Below are 14,087 nucleotides of genomic sequence, written 5' to 3'. Positions count from 1 at the left end.
TTTTTTTTAATGATATTTATTAAAGTTTCAAAAAATACAAAAAATACAGAATACAGAAAAAAGAGTAAAGTTTTAAAAATATAACAAAAAAGTAAAGAATAAAAAAGAAACATACAAAATAAAACAGTTAAAAAGACATTGATTTTCCAAACCTACTGGAAAATCAATGTCTTTTTCTACTTTCTTTATCTTTGGTGCCATTCCTCTAGTTATCCATATTTGGTCAATTCTAGTCCATGTCATCTTGGCTTCAGAAAAGAAGGTTCCCTCTCTTCCCAGGAGAGAGAGAAGAGAAGACAGACTTTGAATCTGGTTGGTCAGTGTGAGAATAGGATGCTGGGATAGATGGACCTTTGCTCTGATCCAACAGGGCTCTCCCTGTGTTGTTATTAAGAAATATTTGAGGCCTGTAGGCCAAAGAGGATTGGAGCCTGCCTTGGTGGTGGTGGGCGTATGTCCTCCAGAACAGTAGCAGGTTTTCTGGCAGCTATAAGAGATCTAGTTAATGTAGAGAATGTATATGTCAGTGCAGAGTGGAGTCTTGGACGAGTGAGATTCTGGTTGAAATCCTCACTCAGTTATGAAGCTCACTTGGTGGGCCAGTAATTTCTCTCAGCGTGAGCTTCCTCACATGTTTGTTGTGAAGGTGCAATAGATGGAGAAAGAGAGGAATATCTCCAACTATTGAGTTCTTTGGAGAAGAGACAAAATAAAAACTGAAATGGGATCCAGAAGTCCTAGATTTCTCAAAAAACGAAAACAAAACTTGAGTGATAAAGCTCTTAGCTTATTGGAATGGCCTTGGAGCCAGTGGGTTTGGGCCAGATTAATGATCCATCTTTAAACATACTTACTAGGGAGTAAAGGTAAAGAGACCCCTGACCATTAGGTCCAGTCATGACCGACTCTGGGGTTGCGGCGCTCATCTCGCTTTATTGGCCAAGGGAGCCGGCATACAGCTTCCAGGTCATGTGGCCAGCATGACTAAGCCGCTCCTGGCGAACCAGAGCAGCACACGGAAACACCGTTTACCTTCCTGCTGGAGCGGTACCTATTTATCTACTTGCACTTTTTGATGTGCTTTTGAACTGCGAGGTTGGCAGGAGCAGGGACCGAGCAACAGGAGCTCACCCTGTCGCGGGGATTCGAACTGCCGACCTTCTGTTCTGCAAGTCCTAGGCTCTGTGGTTTAACCCACAGTGCCACCCGCGTCCCATTAAATTCAGTAAGATTTACCTGAGTAAACGTGTTTAGGATTGCATTACAGTCATACCTTGGAAGTCGAACGGAATCCATTCCAGAAGTCCGTTCAACTTCCAAGACATTCAGAAACCAAAGCGCTGCTTCTGATTAGCTGCAGCAAGCTCCTGCAGCCAATCAGAAGCCACACAGGATGTTCGGCTTCCGAAAATCATTCAAAAACCAGAACACTCACTTCCGGTTTTCGATCGTTCAGGAGCCGAAACGTCCGAGTTCCAAGGCGTTTGGCAACCAAGGTACAACTGTAATTTAGTTGAGCCCTACTGATTTCCATGGAACTCCAGTTTATGTCTTGACTAAGGCCACATGTGCACCATGCATTTAAACCACTAGTAGGCCACTTTAATAGCAATGGATTCCCCCAAAGAATTATGGGAGAGTTTGTTAAGGGCGCTGGGAGTTGTTAGGAGACCCCTATTCCCTGCACAGTGCTACAGTTCCCAGAGTTCCCTGAGGATAAGGATTGATTGTTAAACCACTCTGAGAATTGCAGTTCTCTGAGGGGGAATAGGGGAGTTTCCTAACAACTCTCAGCTCCCTTTCAAACTATAGTTCCCGGGATTCAAGGGAGGGAGCAGAGAAGTGCCATGACTGTTAATGTGGCATTAGGTAAAGGTAAAGGGACCCCTGACCGACTCTGGGGTTGCGGCGCTCATCTCTCTCTATTGGCTGAGGGAGCTGGCGTACAGCTTCATGTGGCCAGCATGACTAAGCCGCTTCTGGCAAACCAGAGCAGCACACAGAAACGGCGTTTACCTTCCCGCCGAAGCGGTACCTATTTATCTACTTGCACTTTGACGTGCTTTCGAACTGCTAGGTTGGCAGGAGCAGGGACCGAGCAACGGGAGCTCACCCCATCGCGGGGATTCGAACCGCTGACCTTCTGATCGGCAAGTCCTAGGCTCTGTGGTTTAACCCACAGTGCCACCCACATCCCCTAATGTGGCATTATAGTGCTTTAAATGTATGATGCGGTTGTAGCCTTTCATATTGCATTTGTTTCAGCGGGATGTACTTTCCCCACACCCCAAAGCTAAGCTAAATCCAAACCAGAATCACTCAATCACTGTTTAAGTGTTCTCCAAATCTCCAGGCTCTCAAATCACCCCTGCTGTTCCCATCCTGGAACTCCCCAGCTGGCAATGGGTGTGGAAAAGCCAACACTGCCTGGGAGTTTGGGGAATTCCTCTTCCTGGCACTAAAGGTGACCACTAGAAGGCGCTCAAACTCCACAGTTTTCTACCAAGTCTATTGGGTTCGCATGGAGGAAGCAGCTGGGATTTCCCCCAACTCTCTAGCGGGCGCATTATTTTGTGCTAATAATTTACAACTCTTGCCAATGTAAGTGGAAAAGAAATGCCCCTAAAATTTCAGGCAGGCAGCATCTGTTTTTCTTCTGAAAAAATGAGATCAGGCTTCTAGGCTCAGCAATTTATGCAAGTAAAATACCAGTTTTTCCCCTAAAGTTGCTCAATTATTTAGAACCTTTTGAGACAGTTTTCTGCAGAATATGGAATTACTATTTGGGGGAAAGGGGACGATTTGATGCACACAGGGAATATATGGTTTTCTCTGTTAGTGGTGGGTTTAGTTATTTCCTTTCATTTTGCAAACTTTGCCTTCAGGGTTTAAAATGGGGGTGACTCACTTGCGATCCTCCAGAAATTGCTAGACTATAGCTTCCAGTGCCACTGGTCATGGATCATGCTGGTACAATGTTTGGTTAGCTACCCCTGGTTAAGCAGCCCCTGGTTAGCTACCCCCTGGTTAAGAACATGAGGAGTACAACCTTCCTGGGCAGGTGTCTCACACTTGAGCTGTAAACAGCTTTCATAATATACAGTACAGTGGTACCTCGGGTTACAGACGCTTCAGGTTACATACGCTTCAGGTTACAGACTCCGCTAACCCATAAATAGTACCTCGGGTTAAGAACTTTGCTTCAGGATGAGAACAGGAATCGTATTCATTACGTAACCACTGTACAGTGCTGCCTCGCAAGACGAAATTAATCCGTTCCGCGAGTCTCTTCGTCTTGCGGTTTTTTCGTCTTGCGAAGCACGGCTATTAGCGGCTTAGCAGCTATTAATGGCTTAGCGACTTAGCGGCTATTAACAGCTTAGCGGCTTTAAGAAAAAGGAAACAAACTCGCAAGAACTCGCAAGACGTTTCGTCTTGTGAAGCAAGCCCATAGGGAAATTCGTCTTGCGGAACGACTCAAAAAACGGAAAACTCTTTCGTCTAGCGAGTTTTTCGTCTTGCGAGGCATTCGTCTTGCGGGGCACCACTGTATTCATTAAAAATAGCAATAGAATCACCAGACTTTTAAAAAGAAGCAGATATAGTGGTACCTTGGTTCTCAAACTTAATCTGTTCTGGAAGTCCGTTCCAAAACCAAAGCGTTTCAAGACCAAGGCATGCTTTCCCACAGTAAGTAATGCATAACGGATTAATCCATTCCAGACTTTTAAAAACAACCCCTTTTAACATGAATTTTACTATCTAATGAGACCATTGATCCATAAAATGAAAGTAATTATCAATGTACTGTACTATAAAATAAATATGACAGTATTGTAGATGATTAAAAATTAAAATTATTTTTTTTTCTTACCTGCACTGATGATAGTCATTGTTTGGATGGGGGGCTTTTATCCATTTCTGCAGTCAATCAATCAATCAATCAATCGGTAGCTGAACTCGGTTCCATGCAGTCACAAAAACAAATTAACAGAAAAAGCCTCAAAAACAAAAACGCAAAATAAATAGCAAAAACAAAAGTGCCATTCTGGAAGTGTGTTTGGCTTCTGAAATGTTCAAAAACCAAAGCGCAGCTTCTGATTGGTGCAGGTGCCCCAATAAAAATAGCAGACAGCCTTATTGGACGGTTAGCTTCCAAAAAACATTCGAAAACCGGAACACTTACTTCTGGGTTTTCGGCATTTGGGAACCAAGGCATTTGAGAACCAAGGTACCACTGTAAATGCATAAAATGTTAATGGACTCCAACTCCCATCAGTTCCAGCATAGAAAACAGAGATGATAGGAGCTGGAGTCTATAACAACGTTTGGAGGCCCACAGATTTCTCACTCTTGCCATAGGAGTGAAGCCATTTTCCTCTCTTATTTGGAGCATTTGCACCCTGCTCTTCAGCCAAAAAACCTCCCAGACAGTGGCGTGCAGTGGAATTTTTCGTAGGGGAACAGTTAGGGCAGGCATGGGCAAACTCCGGCCCTCCAGATGTTTGGACTACAATTCCCATCATCCCTAACTAACAGGACCAGTGGTCAGGGATGATGGGAATTGTAGTCCCAAACATCTGGAGGGCCGGAGTTTGCCTATGCCTGAGTTTGGGCCAAAGGTGCCAATTGCGAGGACGATGGGGGGGGGGGGTGTACAGATATTGCGCATGTGAGATCGCGTCTTCCTCCTAGAAGCTTTCCAGCTTTGGGGAAGGAGGCAACAGGGGAACATTTAGGGAAGTAGCCTAGCCCCCCTAGTTCACTTACTGCACCCCACTGGCTCCCAGTCCCAGAGTGGCTCTTATACAATCAAGACAGTCCCTGTCCCGACAGACTTACAGTCTAAAAACAAACATGGCACACAAGGGGGAAAGGACAGGGAGGGAAGAGGAAACTCAAAACTCAGACACCACTTTCTAAACAGTGGTTTCTATAATGAGCAGCTGGCACAGTTCAGGGGCAGGAGGTGCCCAGTGGATCTGGCCTCTCACACCAGAACTGATGAAGTGAGCGCTGCTTCTGACAGGAATTCAGAAAAAGGGGGTTTGAGCAAGTGGGGCAGTGAGTTCCTTGGGGAGGGCATTCCCCCCCCCCAGCCCCACTCTAGCACCGCAGAACAGGAGTGGGGAACCTGTGGCCGTTCAGATGATGTTTGTTAAGTTGTGGGTGAACATATCAGACGACACAGCGATTCTTCAAACAGCTCTTGTTTATTCACAGGCCAGGACAGAACTGTACTGAAGGGTTCAGCCAGCCTGCTTATATAGAGCTCCAGTACAATGTAACTGTAACAATTTTCTAAAACTATCCAATCACTGAACGTCACTTTCGATCCCTTATTTGCATAACTACAGTATCCCCCTGCTGGCCCAGGGTGAGAACTTCAGTACATAACAATGTTGGACTCCAGCTCTTGGGGAATCCTCCAAACTTTGTTTTGTGCTGCGTTTCTAAGCACAGGGCCAGGCCTTAAAGCTCTGAACATTTTTGGTTTTTGTTTCTTCCAACGCTTCTCCTGGTAAAACTTGTGTTTTACCCCCAAAATGAGGGAAATGCCGGGATAAGCAAAAAATATATCTGCTCACCCACAGAGCTTCAAAGCATCAACCCACGCTTGGAAAGCGCAGCGCAATGGGAGGTTTGGATGAGTCCTCAGTTTGTCCTCTGCCTTGGGCAGCAAAATGTCTTTGGCCAGCTCTGGTTGCTGTAGAACTATGCAAAGTTTAAGGCCAAGACAGTGAATGGGGCAATGAGGAGAAAAAGACCCTGACCAGGAGCTCCTGCCCAAGAGAAAAGCTGCATACGCAATACAGTGGTACCTCGGTTTAAGGACAGCCCTGTTTATGAACTATTCGGTTTACGAACTCCGCAAAACAGGAAGTAGTGTCCTGGTTTGCGAACTTTACCTTGGTCTAAGAACAGAAGCTGAATGGTGGAAGGGCACCGGTGGTAGGAAGCCTCAGTAGGGAAAGTGCACCTCAGTTTAAGAACAGTTTCGGTTTAAGAACGGACTTCCATAATGGATTAAGTTCGTAAACCAAGGTACCGCTGTACATTTAACGCACATGCCTCCCCACCCCATCCGAATCCTAAGTACTATAGTTTGTTAAGGATGCTGGGAACTATAGCTCAGCAAAGGATAAACGACAAGTTTTTCCCAGGATTCTGTGGGGTGGGAAGGGGAAATGTGCTTCCAATGTATGGTGTGTTTGCAGCCGGACTGTGAGTGCGGCACACACAGTTGTGTGAGAAGGAAAATGAGAAGAGGAAGACCTGGTCCAGGGATGGATAGAGGAAGCAGAGGGAGGGGTCAGTTAGAAAAAGGGCTTTGTTTAACCAGGAAGAGGGAAACAGAGGACAAGGGCCTAGTTAGGGAAAGTCCACAGTTTTGCGGGCCAGCTGTGAGCTCACCAACAACATCTATAGCCAAGCAGAATCTCATTGTTTCAGCTGTACGGGGAAAGAAAGCACAGATATTATGGGGGGAGGAGAAGGCATTAATCCATTTGAACTTTGGTCTCTGGTCTTCTGCTCTCTTCTTGGGGCATGAAAGTGAAACATTCAATCCATTACTTTCCATCTTCTAAGGCTGGGATCCTATACAGTACATACTGTGCTGTGCAAGGAATAAGCCCCACCAAACATACCAGGGCTTAACTTTTGAGTACAATGTGTATTGGGTTGTGCTTTAAAATGTCTGGAAGGACTCCTCCTGTTATAAATATGTCTCAGACAAAGAAAAGAAGCAACTTGCACATGCATATATGCACACCATATCTGTCGATCCAGCCAGCATTGGAGCATACAGGAGCAAAGCTGTGGACTGCTCCATTGGGCCACTCTGAGGGAAATGAAAATCCCGCGGCCTACCAGTGCCATTATTGCAGCTGGGGTCCTACAGAAGTTTTGAACTACAACTTGCTGATGGGTGTTGCAGTCCATTATCATTATGAGGGTGCAAAGGCTGTTTTATTGTTGTTTAGTCGTTTAGTCATGTCCGACTCTTCGTGACCCCATGGACCAGAGCACGCCAGGCACTCCTGTCTTCCACTGCCTCCTGCAGGCTGGTCAAACTCATGTTGATAGCTTCGAGAACGCTGTCCAACCACCTCATCCTCTGTTGTCCCTTTCTCCTTGTGCCCTCCATCTTTCCCCACATCAGGGTCTTTTCCAGGGAGTCTTCTCTTCTCATGAGGTGGCCAAAGTATTGGAGCCTCAGCTTCAGGATCTGTCCTTCCAGTGAGCACTCAGGGCTAATTTCCTTCAGAATGGATAGGTTTGATCTTCTTGCAGCTGTTTTATTAGGATCAACCAAAATATCACTTGTTCTTTTCTCAGGTCTTTCTAATAAAATATCAACTCCTCATGAATTTTCGGTTGGTATTCATTTAATTCACCACATTTATATCCTGTATTTTTTTCCCCAAGTGGTCAAGGCAACATTCATAGTTCTCCCTCCGCCTCTGTTTAATGCTAACAGCAACCCTGTTAGGTGTTTTAGGCTGGTCCAACATCACCCATTACATTACTCTTAACATTTCTCCAATGGAAATAGGGAAGTCCTAAGGAAAAACAGGATATTCCAGGATCGGAAAATCGGAAACTGGGACAGCTTCTGTAAATCTGGGACTGTCCCTGGAAAATAGGGACACTTGAAGGGTCTGGCACTGTGGTCAGCTGGGGATTTGAACCTGGATTTCCCTAGTCTAACAACTCTCTTAACTACCACAGCATATTGAATTCCCCTACTGTTAAAAGTTGCTTCAAAGTATTCTCATTTGGTTTCCCTGAAAAGAAAGTCCTGGAGTAGACAAAGTATACTTCAGTGCCATTACCCGCAATTTCCAGAGAACAGAAAATGGCACAAATTGTAAAATAATGCAACTACTGAAGATGGAGGACCGAAAGGGAAAGAACATAACATTCTTCTCGATGGCTGTTACAAAAAATGGTTAGGCTACGTACATAATGTCAAAGCACATTTTCCTCCTCAAAATAATTCTGGGCACCGTATTTTGTTAAGGGTGTTGCTGAGGATTGTAAACTGTGAGGGGGTAAACTACAGTGCCCATAATTCTTTGAGGGAAAATAATGTGTTTTGATTGTCTTTTAAAGGTATAGTGTGCATGCAGCTGTACAGGTCTTTTAATGCGCATTCACCTGAATATTGGAGGAAAGGATGGAGTTGCTTTATAACGGGGGGGGGGGGACTTGGGCCAGGGGGCCTCCTTCCCTCATGGTCGCACATTGGGTGTTCTGGGTAGAGTGCCAGGGGCCAGATATGCTTGGAGGGCCACATTCACGACTTGAGGTTGCCACACCCTGTTTTATACCATTAATTTATTTACAATATTAAAATAACCCTGCTTGCTGCAGGTTCAGGAACGGACAGCAACAAACAACAACCCAAACGGTCTGACCTTTCCCATATTAAGTAGTGTGCCCTTGTTCATTTCCCCAAAAATCTCTTTGGAAGTAAAACACTGTGGCATTGTACTGACTCTGATAAGACCTAATCAATGGCCGCCCACTCCTCTCCCTTGTTTTTTATGCAATGCCCATGTTTCGGTTTTGATCCTATGTCTTTAATCCTCTCCTACTGTTCTTAGCAATTTCTCCCTTTCTGGGAATTCAAGAAAGCAGGGGATCCCCCTCATCCCTCCCTCTTCCCTGCCCAAACTCTGCAACTTGGGACTTTCCAAACTGCTGCGCTTGTTATTTCACTTCATGGCCTTGAATGAGGTTGGCTGGGGCTTCCTAGATTCTGTGGAAAAGGTGTGGGATTAAGTGGGGCATAGTGGAGCACAGACCAGGAGCCAGAATTGGTTTCTGGCAGGCATAATATGTCTGTTGAACTATTCTAACTTTGCTAGAAAAGGTTTGCCCTGTCGGCAGCTGTCTTCTTTCTGGTGCTCTTGCCCCTTCTGGTATCTCATCAGGGTTGAAATGAGAGTCAGCCACTGGAAGCCATAAATTACAAGCCTAGAGCCACAGGGATGGGGAAACATGTGGTTCTTCAGGTGTTGCTGTACTACAACTGCCATCATCTTTGACTATTGGCCAAGCCAGCTGGAGCTGATGGGAGTTGGAGTACAACAACCTCAGAAGGGCTACAGGCTGCCCACAAGATGCTTGACCAAACAGAGAAGATACTGTTGTTCAGGGGTAGGCAAACTAAGGTCCAGGGGCCGAATGCGCCCAATCCCCTTCTCAATCCGGCCCGTGGACAGTCTGGGAATCAGCGTGTTTTTACATGAGTAGAATGTGCCCTTTTATTTGAAATGCATCTCTGGGTTATTTGTGGAGCCTGCCTGGTGTTTTTACATGAGTAGAGTGTGTGCTTTTATTTAAAATGCATTTCTGGGTTCTTTGTGGGGCATAGGAATTGGTTCAATATTATTTTTTTCAAAATATAGTCCGGCCCACCACATGGTCTGAGGGATGGTGGACTGGCCCATGGCTGAAAAAGGTTGCTGACCCCTGCTGTTGTTGCTATCCACTGGTAAAAGTACAAGTCTGACCTGGAAACCTTTACAGTCCTTCCAGGTCGGGCTTTACTGTACAGGGGGGATGCTCCTTTAAAATGTCGACCTGGAGGCTCCTGACATATAAGGGAACAGGTGAATTGTTAATTTAGTATTTATGGCAGGAGTGGGGGGCTTGTGGTCCTCCAGATGGTGCTGAACTCCAATTCCCATCGGCTTCAGCCAGCATTGCCAGTTGTCAGGGATGATGGGAGTTGGAGTCCAACAAGATAGATAGATAGATAGATAGATAGATAGATAGATAGATGATAAACATCTGGCAATCCAGAGGTTCCTGGTTTACAGAAACGTTGCCTAACATTTGTCAAATTTGGAATGGTTCATTCCATTTAAAAAGTTAGTTCCGCTGTTTCACAACTTCTAATCTAAACGTAACTGCCAAACCTGTTGAGGATTTGGCTGTCTACTCAGAAACAAGTCCCGCTGAGTTCAACATGACCTAACTCTCAGGCAGGCATGTACAATATTGTTTTTGTCTGCTAGGGCAGAGAAACTCTCTGTGCTATGCTGGTATTTACTATGCAAACAATACCAACCTAGATAATATATTCCCTGACCACTTGATAAATGCAAAAAATGAAGTCAAGATGATCAATAAATGCAAAATTTATTGAGAGAGAGCCTTTACAAGGACAATCCTATAGCCAAACAAGTGAAATATGCATACATTAACAAACAATAAAATGTAGCTTCACATGAACAAAATACAAGGAATGGATGTAGTGGCACAAAACAATTGTATTCTGAAGATAATGCCTGCACCAACCACATACGTTCTGAAAAGAATAACTATGGCACATTACTAAAAAGCAATAATTGTACAGAATTGCACAAAACTATTTTATTTTATTTTATTTCTTTTTCTTTGGTGATCACTCGTAGCCAAGTAAAATTGTCTTCCATAAACACTGTTTTAAATTTAACTGCTTAATATATATATATATATATATATATATATATATACCACTTGACTGAAATAAAACCTCTAAGAAGTTTACAAGAAATATTAAAATTACCAATCAAAATAGTAAAAAAAGATAAAATATTTAAAGATAATTAGAATCAAAAGTAAAAGAGATTCACACATGTCAATACTGTATCTGAAAATATTGATTGCAGCAACCAGATGTGTTCTGAATACCCAAATGCATTTCAACATAAAGTCTTATTCAGTGGTATACAAGTAAAAAGGGGCATCTCCTTGTGCCTGAGCCCAGAGTGTTATGTACTAAAGTTCTCACCCTGGGCCAGCAGGGGGATACTGTAGATAGTTATGCAAATAAGGGATCGAAAGTGACGTTCAGTGATTGGATAGTTTTAGAAAGTTGTTACAGTAACGTTGTACTGGAGCTCTATATTAGCAGGCTAACTAACGCTTCAGTTCAGTTCTGTTCTGGCCTCTGAATAAACAAGAGCTGTTTGAAGAATCGCTGTGTCGTCTGATATGTTCACCAACAACTTAACACAGAGGACCCAGTATTTAAAACTATGCAAATAAATATGTATTCAAAGCTTATATCTAGTACCACAATTTTTTCATTTTAAATTAAACTGGGGCCAGACTTCTGTCAGGGGGTGGGGGCAACAATAAGGGTGTCTCTCTGAAGCGGAGCGAAGTTTTGAGAAGCTCCCTCTGAGAAGAGCCGATTCCTGAGATCAACTGGTCCCGTATTTTGCAATAGGCTGTCTGTTTGTGATGACCAAACTCAAAACGCTATAATCACCAGACTGGTCTCAACTGGTTGGCAAGGGAGAAAAGTAATTAAAAAAATGAATTCAATAGCAAGGGAAACGCGATGTTAACAGCCAAGATCTTTTGATAAGGTGAATTTCAACAAGAACAAAGGCGTTCAAGCTATAAAAGAGCTACACTAGATTAACAAGGGATCTCAGGTGGGTCTGATGACAAGGTCAAGCGAGATAAGCAGAGCACAGGTGCCCACTGGGCAGAAAGCCAGGCGAAAGGAAGAGGTTGTTCTTGGCAAACACAGATTTGAGGGACTTTCTTGTCTATGACCATATTTTAATCCCCCTCTTCTGCAACAACAAGCCAACCTTTTGTGCATTCTATATTGCTAATTCTGCTTTTATTATAAGTGCTTTGTTCCATCTGAGAGAGTATAGCAGTTGTCAGGTTAACCGAAACTAATCAACGGCCTCCATGGAGACCAATTCTTCCCCCCGTGTTTTCAACGTCTTGCTCATTTATGCGCCATCGGAGGCACTCGCCAACTCACATTGTCCTCCTGCGGTTTTTGCCTTTGCATTATGTTGTGCTCAGTGCTTTTTTTCTAAAAAAAATATGTTTAGGGGTACTCTTATTTTCCTACTCATATTGAAATACTGCCCCTCTATGAGGCCAAACTTAGATTCACAAAATGTTTAGGGGTATGCGTACCCCCACATACCCCCCAGAAAAAAAGCACTGGTTATGCTCTAACCAATTGAGCTATCATCCAAAACCTGTCCGAAGTCCATGACAATGGACGCTCGGGTTGCGAACGTGATCCGTGTGGGATGCATGTTCGCAACCCACAGCGTTCGTAAGCCACAGTGGTGTGTCTCCGCATGCGCAGGTTGTGATTCGGCGCTTCTGCACATGTGCAAAGCGCGATTTAGCGCTTCTGCGCATGCGCAACCGCCGAAACCTGGAAGTAACCCATTCCAGTATTTCCGGGTTTCGGTGGTCCGTAACCTGAAAAAACGCAACCTGAAGCGTCTGTAACCCTAAGTATGACTGTACAGTGGTACCTCAGGTTACATACGCTTCAGGTTACATACGTTTCAGATTACAGACTCCGCTAACCCAGAAATAGTGCTTCAGGTTAAGAACTTTGCTTCAGGATGAGAAATCGTGCTCCGGCGGCATGGCAGCAGTGGGAGGCCCCATTAGCTAAAGTGGTGCTTCAGGTTAAGAACAGTTTCAGGTTAAGACCTCTGGAATGAATTAAGTACTTAACCCGAGGTACCACTGTACGTGATATCGGTTTCATAACTTTTTGACCTGGCAGTGTGTTGCGAATCGTGTTTGTGTGCTATGCAAAAATCACGAAGTGGGGAAAACCTTTGAGGCAACCAGTGTCTCTACATAGCTCCATCCTTATTTCAGACATCGTGATCTATCGGTATATTACAATGTTTAGCTGGTGATATATCACGATTTTTAAAACCAGGTGTTGCCAGGATAAAATGGGGAGGAAAAATTCAACGAAATTTTCCACTGTGTTAAGCTCCTTTGACCATCAAATGCCGCAATCCACACGAATTATGCACATCTAAACCACAACAAAGCCAGCAGAACGCAAATACCGTAAGTGGGTGTGGAGGCTGAGGAAAAGGACCCTTCAGGCTTCCTCTTTCATCTTCCCGGCCTTGGTCTACAGGCCACAACTGCAAACCAGAGGAACACAGGAAGCTGCCTCATGCTGAGTCCGACCATTGGTCTATTCAGCTCAATAATGGCTGCACTAACTAACAGGTTTCCCGAGTCTCTCAATTCTACCTGGGAAATGCTGGGGACTGTGATCTTCTGCGCACAAAGCAAACGCTCTTCCGCTGCATCCCAGACTCTCAAATGGTTGTAACTGTCAGAATTCCAAAGCCAGATAACAAACTTCTTTTAAAAAGAATGGAAATGGCTTATCAAATATTTACAAGTATATTGCAAACAGATAAAAACATTGGCATTATTATTGTAATAACCTGCAGTTTCATAAGAGTATACAGTATATTTAAAGAAAATAATTAAATGAGCAAATTACATGAATTTGGTTATGCAGAAGATATTAAAAAATAAATTTCAGGAACCACAGGAAGGGGGGCAGGGAGAAAATCAAACTTTGAAGTGTTAAAATGACTGTAAAATTAATGAAATGTATAAATTTGAAAAGTATAAATATAAACTTTTTAAAAAGAAGCCCTGGGAATTGTAAGATCTATATAAAAAGGTCAGGTGTACACCTTTCAAACACAACTAGAAATTTCCCAAAACGTCAGTTTCCTTGGTTTGTTCGTTGGAGGAAACGGTGACAGTTAACTTGCTTCGAAACTGGCTTAAATGTGTTGCGTAAATGTGACCTAAGAGCTTCTGCAGACAAAGCCTGCGGTGAGGACACCGTTTGCGGCAAGGACGCTTTGCTGAGAATTGCTTTATCAAATAATAATTTATCCAATAATAATTGCTTTATCAGATAATAGCGCCATACACTATGTACCATGGAAGAGGGAAATCTAGGACAGAGGCTTCCGCTGGGAGCCAGACTTGTAGAAAAACAAATCATCTATGGGCTTGGCTGCTGGGGAAGGGGAGCACATAATATGGCATTCAACTAAGCTTTACTCAAAGTAGACCCATTGAAAGTAATGACCATGACACACGCAACAAAAATCCCACCCCCGCCGATATTCATCGTTGTAAAAAAGAACATGCCACTTACAGTGAAGCCTATAATAATGTAGTAATATTTTCCACCCACCCACGTTTTCTGTTAGGTCAATTAATTTCAATAGGTCTACTCGAATACCGCCTATTGTGGGATA

General features: G+C 43.8%; 1 long non-coding RNA gene across 1 annotated transcript in view; it reads left to right on the top strand.

The window, feature by feature from the left end:
- Window positions 1-14,087, top strand: part of LOC308460688 — a 91,290-nt gene that overhangs the window by 76,415 nt on the left and 788 nt on the right. The gene's annotated exons all lie outside the window — the stretch shown is intronic.

This window comes from Podarcis pityusensis (assembly GCF_964106645.2).
Source record: "Podarcis pityusensis genome assembly, chromosome: 13".
Lineage (NCBI taxonomy): Eukaryota > Metazoa > Chordata > Lepidosauria > Squamata > Lacertidae > Podarcis > Podarcis pityusensis.
The sequence above is the reverse complement of the archived record's forward strand: the minus strand, read 5'-3'. Positions and strand labels throughout refer to the sequence as shown.